Below are 8,406 nucleotides of genomic sequence, written 5' to 3'. Positions count from 1 at the left end.
CAGGAGGAATTTATTGCAGAGAGTAATGGAGTGGGGTCGTGGCAATCGCCGTGGCTCGCCACGTGGGATCAGTTACGGGGAGTGGAGCGGTGTCTGCTATCGTGACTCATCTGGGGGTGGTGGAATCGCACAGGATCTGCCGCAGGGAGTGGAGCAGAATCATGGCCGTTAATACGGTCTGTTGATTTATGTCACAAATTGACATAAAAAGTATCAATTAATATCTAAATTATCTAACTTTATTAAGAAATTGATACTTGTTATTATATTTTACAGAAGAAGAGATCATCAATAGAAAGAACAAGGAAAGAGGATTCCAACGGCGCAAATTTTATGCAAAACGGAGTTAAATTGACCCAGGAATTGAAGAATGAAGAAAGAAGACTCAATTGGGTCAAACCCGAGTCAAATCAGATCAAAATTGGTCAAAAATTAACTGATTTGGTGATCTGGTTAGCCGCCTGGTCCACAGCAACAGGCGCATGGACCATGGACCCATCGGCGCACCATAAACCCCCTAAAACCTCTTAGTCCCACATCGGAAGTTTTGAAAACCTTATAACCCCCAAATGCCTATAAAAAGCCCCCAAAGGCCCTTGTTTTATGTATTCTTCCTTCCGATCAAGCTTGTAACCCTAGATAGTGGGGTTTTTAGCTCTCTTTTCAAGCCTCGAGCTTTGAAGTTTTTGTAATAAATTTTTTTTATATATAAAATCTTATTTTTATGCAATTTCATCTCTTTACATTATGCAATTTATTTTTCTTGCAATTAGGATAGTTTAATTTATGCAATTTAATTTTATGCAATTAGGTTAGTTTAAATTATGCAGTTTAAATTTATGCAATTAAGATAGTTTAATTTATGAAATTAGGGTAGTTTATTTTTTTTATTTAAATTTTGCAAGTAGATTTAGATCATGTCTAGCTAAGCATCCCTTCTAGGGTTTGCGATGAAGCTAGATCATGAGTAGGGATTTTACATAGGGTTCTTTCTTTTTCTTAGGGTTTCTTTTTCTTCCTCTTTTGCCAAGAATTTTTGATGAACTACAGTTGGGTCAGAGTCCCTTCATAGTTCATGCTTGATTCAGTGCATAGGAGGAGAAAATCCTAAGGGATCCTAGTTACTACTCCCCTGTAAAGAATCTTGATGGGTTATCGTTGGGCCTTAGTCCCTTCATAATCTATGCTTGGGAAAGACAAGAGGAGTAGTCGTTAGGATCAATAAGAAAAATTCTAGGTAGAATTCCCTAATCTAGATCTAGTGGATTCAAAAAAACCCTAGATCCTTAGTCTTATTGTCTTTAGCAAACAACTTTCGACTTTCGATTTTTGTTAAAGCTCGCTTGAGCATAGATTTGAAAATTATTTTTAAAACCAAGTCTCTGTGGGATCGATCCGTACTCGCTGGTCGTGCTACTCTGCACACCGTGCGCTTGCAGTTTTATTTACAAATTTTAAGATTTGAACATCAAGTTTTTGGCGCCCAAAAACCATCTCCATCATATTGCATTACCTAGACTTTTAATCTTAAAATCAATTAGACGTCAACCTTAAGAAATTCGAGCTCAATAGGACAAGGAACCCTAAGAGTTCTACCAAGTTTGAGTTGTTTGATTAGTTGGTGTCTAGGCAAGTCCCTGAGGGTGGTTTGTTAAATTGGTTCAGTTGCTGGCCTGGCCAACTCGTTTGGTGTCTAGAAAGGCAATGATGAGTGAACCTCCCACCTCTTATACTTACCTGGCTAACTAGTTGATCAATCTCCACTTGGAAGGTTTGAAGGGTCATCTTGGAACAGTTAGGAGCTGTCTAGATTTAGGTTAACCCTAGGATAGATTGAGTTTAATTTATTGATTCACTTGTTTGAAAAAAAAAAAAAAAATTTAAAATTTAAATTAATTTGGTTACTTTTCTTTAGATTTAGGACTCCTTAGGATCTTCTCTTTAGAACTTTTTCTCTTTTCTTTCTTTTCCTTATACATAAAAATTTTATTAAAAAAAAAAAAAATTATATAAACATCGAGAACCGTACACTTCGTGTGTGGAGAAGAGTGTCGGGTCGTCTAGTTAGAATTGAGTCAATTCCTGTTGTTCCAATGGCTGAACCAATCCAACCCATGACCCTTAAGGATTTGTGTTATCCAGTTGGCTCCATCCAACCATCTTGTATCAGGTTGCCACAACCCACAGCTAACAATTTTGAAATCAAACCTCAAATCATAAATATGCTTCCAAAATTCACAGGATTAGAGGATGCTTATATATTTATTAGAGAATTTGAGGAGGTATGTGCAACCATGAAACTGCAATTAACAGAGGATGAGGTCAAACTTAGATTAATCAACTTTGCCCTTAAGGACAATGCTAAGAAGTGGCTTTATAGTCTGCCAAACTATTCTGTCACTACCTGGGAGGGCTTTGTGAGAACATTTTTAAAAAAATATTTCCCCCATCATAAAACAGCTAGGATTAGGAATGAAATAAATCAATTTTACCAACTAGCTGGTGAATCATTTTGGAAGTACTTTGATCGTTTCAAGAATCTTTTGACCCAATGCCCACACCATGGAATAGAAACTTGGAGACTATGCCAGATCATCTATGAGGGGTTAGATTCAAACTCAAGAACCATGCTAGAGTCCATGTGCCAAGGCCAATTTATGGACAAAGAAACTACTGAAGCTTGGCAATTCTTAGAAGACCTAGCCGAGAAAAATTTACAGTGGGAAACAACTAGGGAACCTGATAAAGCTACACCTTCAAGAGGAGGAATGCATCAAATTCAACCAACCCTAGCATCAGAGGCCAAGATTGCAACCTTAACACGTAGATTGGAAGCCTTAGAATTACAGAGACCAGCCAATGTAAATCAAATATCTGCACCCATGTGTAAAGGGTGCAATGCACCAGACCATGTCTTAGAAGAATGTTCCTACTCGAATGAGTGTGCACAGGTGAATGCCACCTATCAAGGACCATTGAACAATCCTTATGCACCCACATATAACCCAGGTTGGAGGAATCACCCGAATTTCTCATGGTCCCAGAATCCTAATGTAGGTAATCCAAATTTCAATCAGCAAAATCTAAGGTCCAACCCAGTGATGAACAACCCGCCAGGCTTCCATGATAATGACAAAAAAATTACCTCTTTAGAGAAAAGCCTAGAAGCCATGATGAAAACACATACCTGCTTTATGCAAACTACGGGTCAACTCATAAATAATAACACCCAAGCTATAGCCCGTCTGGAAATGCAAGTAAGTCAGCTGGCTTCGACCATTAGTGAACGAGAACATGGTAGGTTACCTAGCCAACATGAGCCAAATCCTAGGAACCAAAATGGTCCACGACCCCAACAAGGAAACCAAGTTAATGGTATAAATGCCATTCATACCTTAAGATCAGGAAAACAAATAGACAATAAGGTAGTTGCACTTGATGATATAGATGACTCATCTGCCGAGTCACCTTCTAAAACTACTACCTTTCAACCTCAAGCACCAGAAACTGAAAATTCACCTAGTCCAGTACTTAAAAGTCCTAGAGCTCCTTTTCCAAACAGACTGAAATCCAATAAATCTGAACATTTAGACAAAATTTTAGAGGTATTTAAACAAGTCCAAGTTAATATTCCTCTTTTAGATATAATCCATCAGGTTCCAACTTATGCCAAATTTTTAAAAGATCTCTGCACTAGGAAAAGGACCACTAATGTACCAAAGAAAGCATTTTTGGCTGCAAGTGTCAGTTCATACCTATCTAGCCATGTGCCAATTAAATATAAAGACCCTGGAGCTCCAACAATTTCTTGTGTTATTGGAGAAACCAATATAAAAAAGGCCTTGCTAGATCTAGGAGCTAGTGTGAATATCCTTCCATATTCGGTGTATGAACAACTAGGATTAGAAAAACTTCAACCTACTGGGATCACATTACAGTTAGCCGATAGATCTCTCAGGATCCCTAAGGGAATGGTCGAGGATGTTCTGATAAAGGTTGAAAATTTCATTTTTCCTGTAGATTTTATTGTTTTAGAGACTGAGCCAGTTGCGAATCCTAAAGGACATATACCTGTCATTTTAGGAAGACCATTCTTAGCTACGGCCAATGCTGAAATCAATTGTCGAAATGGTCTAATGAAGTTATCCTTTGGGAATATGACCATTGAGCTTAATGTTTTTAACTTAGAACAGGAATCCTCTTCTCATGCTGATGTCAATGTAGTCCAAGATGGTATTTATGAATCCATTGACATTAGTGATGATGAAGTCGACCTAGAGTCTAACCCCTGGTTAATCCATGAGTCTGAGGATGTCAATGAAATACTTAAAGAAAATCAGATTAATCAGGAATCGACACTTCCTACTGAACCAATCATTGAGATGGTGAACTCATCACCTAAACCATCGATAGAGGAAGCACCCATTTTAGAACTGAAGCCCCTCCCAGAACATCTCAAGTATGCATATCTAGGACCCAAAGAAACTTTGCCTGTAATTATTGCATCAGACCTAGATCCCAAGCAAGAGGAGGAGTTATTGTCAGTTCTAAAAGCAAATCAAGAGGCAATAGGTTGGACCATAGCAGATATCAAAGGAATAAGCCCTTCTATAGTTCAACATAGAATATACTTAGAGGAAGAGGCTAAACCAACAAGAGAAGCCCAAAGAAGGCTTAATCCAGTTATGAAGGATATAGTTAAAAAGGAGATTCTGAAACTCCTAGATAGTGGAATAATTTATCCTATTTCTGATAGCTCTTGGGTAAGCCCAGTTCAAGTAGTACCCAAGAAATCTGGGGTAACAGTGGTCCAAAATGATGCAAACGAACTTATCCCAACTAGGACCCAAACGGGATGGAGGGTCTGTATAGACTATAGAAAGTTGAATGCTGCGACAAGGAAAGATCACTTTCCTTTGCCATTTATTGATCAAATGTTGGAAAGACTAGCCGGACAAGAGTTTTACTGTTTTCTTGATGGATACTCCGGTTACAACCAGATCCCCATAGCCGCTGAAGATCAAGAAAAGACTACATTCACCTGTCCATTTGGTACTTTTGCCTATAGACGAATGCCCTTTGGACTATGTAATGCACCGGCAACCTTTCAGAGATGCATGATCAGCATATTTTCAGATATGATAGAACGATTTCTAGAAATTTTTATGGATGACTTTTCTGTTTTTGGTCTAACCTTCTTCGAGTGTCTGAATCACCTGCAATTAGTTCTAGAACGATGTAAGGAGAAGCACCTAGTTCTCAACTGGGAAAAATGTCAGTTTATGGTCAAACAGGGAATAGTTCTTGGCCATGTCATTTCTAAAAAGGGGATTGAAGTGGACAAGGCCAAAATAGATCTAATTGCAAGTCTTCCACCACCTAAATCTGTGAAAGAAATACGTTCATTTTTAGGTCATGCTGGATTCTATAGAAGGTTTATTGCCAACTTTAGCAAAGTAGCACGTCCACTGACTAATCTTTTGGCAAAGGATACTAAATTTGAATTTACTCATGAGTGCTTGGAATCCTTTGAATTTCTAAAAAATGCACTTGTATCAGCTCCAATCATTCATCCTCCTGTCTGGTCTGAACCATTTGAATTAATGTGTGATGCGTCCGATCATGTTGTGGGCGCAATCTTAGGTCAACGAATAAATAAGCTGCCTAGAGTGATATATTATGCAAGTAAAACCTTAAATGATGCGCAGCTTAACTACACCACAACTGAGAAGGAGTTCCTTGCCGTTGTCTTTGCTTTAGAGAAATTTAGATCTTATTTGGTTGGGACCCACACCATTGTTTACACCGATCACTCAGCCGTTAGACATCTCCTAGCAAAGAAGGATGCCAAGGCACGTTTAATCAGATGGATTTTGCTCCTTCAAGAATTTGACCTAGAAATTAGGGACAAGAAAGGCACTGAGAACGTTGTAGCAGATCATTTGTCCCGAATTCCAGTTGCACCATCTAGTGAACCACCCATCAATGAATCTTTCCCAGATGAGCAACTCATGTCTTTGTCTACTGAACCTTGGTTTGCTGATATTGTAAATTATTTAGCCATAGGCAAGATACCTTCTCATTGGACTAAGCAGGATAAATATAAATTCTTTGCCCAAGTGAAGTATTTCATTTGGGATGATCCTTATCTTTTTAAACAATGTCCTGATCAAATTATTAGAAGGTGTATCCCAGATAACGAAGTCATGAATATTTTATCTTTTTGTCATGATCAAGCATGTGGGGGTCACTTCGCGTCTAAGAAAACTGCTGATAAGGTTCTCCAATGTGGTTTTTATTGGCCCAATTTGTTTAAGGATGCTCACGAATATTGTAAAAATTGTGCTCAATGTCAGAAAATGGGCCGAATCACCAAGCGACACATGATGCCACTCAACCCAATCTTGGTAGTTGAAGTTTTTGATGTTTGGGGGATCGATTTCATGGGACCATTTCCAAATTCCTTTGGAAATAAATATATTCTAGTAGCAGTTGATTATGTTTCAAAATGGGTAGAAGCAATTGCATGTAGAACACCCGATAGCAAAATGGTCATTAAGTTTCTTAAAGAAAATATTCTCTCCCGTTTCGGTATTCCTAGGGCAATCATTAGTGATCGGGGAACCCATTTTTGTAACCGACCTTTTGCAACATTGATGAAAAAGTATAATGTCACCCACAAATTGGCCACACCATATCATCCTCAAACTAGTGGGCAAGTTGAAGTGTCAAACCGACAAATCAAACAGATCCTGGAAAAAACTGTTAATGCCAATAGAAAGGATTGGTCTTTAAAATTAATTGATGCACTTTGGGCATACCGAACCGCTTTCAAGACCAATCTAGGAATGTCTCCTTATAGGATTGTGTTTGGTAAACCATGTCACTTGCCTATTGAGATAGAACACAAAGCCATGTGGGCCATCAAACAACTAAATACAAATTTGAACGATGCTGGAAACCATAGGAAGCTTCAATTGAATGAATTAGAAGAACTTAGAAATGAAGCCTATGAAAATGCAAGGATATACAAGGAACGAACCAAAGCATTTCATGATCAATCAATTATAAGAAAAACTTTCAATATCGGACAAAAGGTGCTCTTATATAACTCTAGATTACATCTGTTTCCAGGAAAGCTTAGGTCTAGATGGACAGGACCATTTTTAGTAAAGGAAGTTTTTTCACACGGGGCTGTTGAGATTGAAAACCCAAGTAATGGTGTTATCTTTAAAGTTAATGGTCAACGATTAAAACCATTCTTGGAATTACCTGTCAAGACTGTTGAAGATGCCATGGTTCTTTATGAACCAACTTATTCTGATTAAGTTGCTTCGAGGTTTGGTCTGGCTGAAGACATAAAACTTAGCGCTTCTGGGAGGCAACCCAGCTTATTTAATTTCTAATGCTTTCTTTGTTTTCAGTTTGCTTAGGACAAATAAATTAGATAAACTCCATTGGGGACAATGTCGGTCAAGTTGAGGGGAGAGCTTGAACAAAATCAGGTGTTATCATTTCCTTTTCCTTCCATTATGAGTTATTTCTTGCATTTAATATATTATGTAAAAAAAAAAAATAATAATAATAAAAATATATATATATATATATATGAAATAAATTAATCTATAAAAGAAATAAGAGTAAGTTAGAAAGTATTTGCTAATGTAGTGAGTCACGGAGAAGATTAGCTGGTTAGACTCTTGGTGGCTTAGGTCATTTAAAGACTATTAGCACTTCCAATTGCACATGCACACTAACAAGGTAAAGTAGGTGTTAATTGTAAGGCCAATTAAGGATTTGAGTATTATTTAAATTAGATAATTTTCTCTACACCCCAATTGAAGAAATTTGAATTTAAGGAAAGAGCTACCTGCCTGAAATAAAATGCAAAACACAGAGTAAATGTGGATTGCCCTAAGCCTAGTAACCGGGTCTCTTCACCTAAGTCAAGTGTTGAGATTCGCGTCAAACGATGGTGGGAAGGCCAGGATGCTCAGCAAAAAAAAAAAAAAAAAAAAAAAAAAAAAAAAAAAAAAAAACAGTGTGAAAGCTACCTTAGTTCTTTGTTTAATCTGGGGTGTATAAAAAATTAATCGAACTAAGTTATAAAAATGATACAATTGGCCTGTACAAGTTAATACTGAAATACTAAGTTAGTTATCACTCACACAAGTGCTATAAAACTTTAAGTGTACTCTAAGAAAGCTTCTAAGTAGACTGACCACTGATTCTAATTCGAAGCTCATTACTTAGTAATACTAGAAAACTTCTTGAATTTCGATCTTAAATTAATTTGCAAAGGAAGGATCTTTTTGGAATATGATCTTATTTTGGTACATTGCTAAGGGACTAGCAATGATTAAGTTGGGGGGTGTGATTTATGTCACAAATTGACATAAAAAGTAT

General features: G+C 37.4%; 1 non-coding gene across 1 annotated transcript; it reads right to left on the bottom strand.

Annotated features, from left to right (window-relative positions):
- Positions 1-2,462: 2,462 nt before the first annotated feature.
- Positions 2,463-2,569, bottom strand: LOC140853934 (small nucleolar RNA R71). Its single transcript, XR_012137074.1, has one exon. It is a non-coding gene; the product is annotated as a small nucleolar RNA R71 (small nucleolar RNA).
- Positions 2,570-8,406: the final 5,837 nt, after the last annotated feature.

The sequence above is a fragment of the Elaeis guineensis genome, chromosome 14, assembly GCF_000442705.2.
Source record: "Elaeis guineensis isolate ETL-2024a chromosome 14, EG11, whole genome shotgun sequence".
In the NCBI taxonomy this organism is placed as follows: Eukaryota; Viridiplantae; Streptophyta; class Magnoliopsida; order Arecales; family Arecaceae; genus Elaeis; species Elaeis guineensis.
Note: the sequence above shows the minus strand (reverse complement) of the source record. Positions and strands in the feature narration are given on the sequence as shown.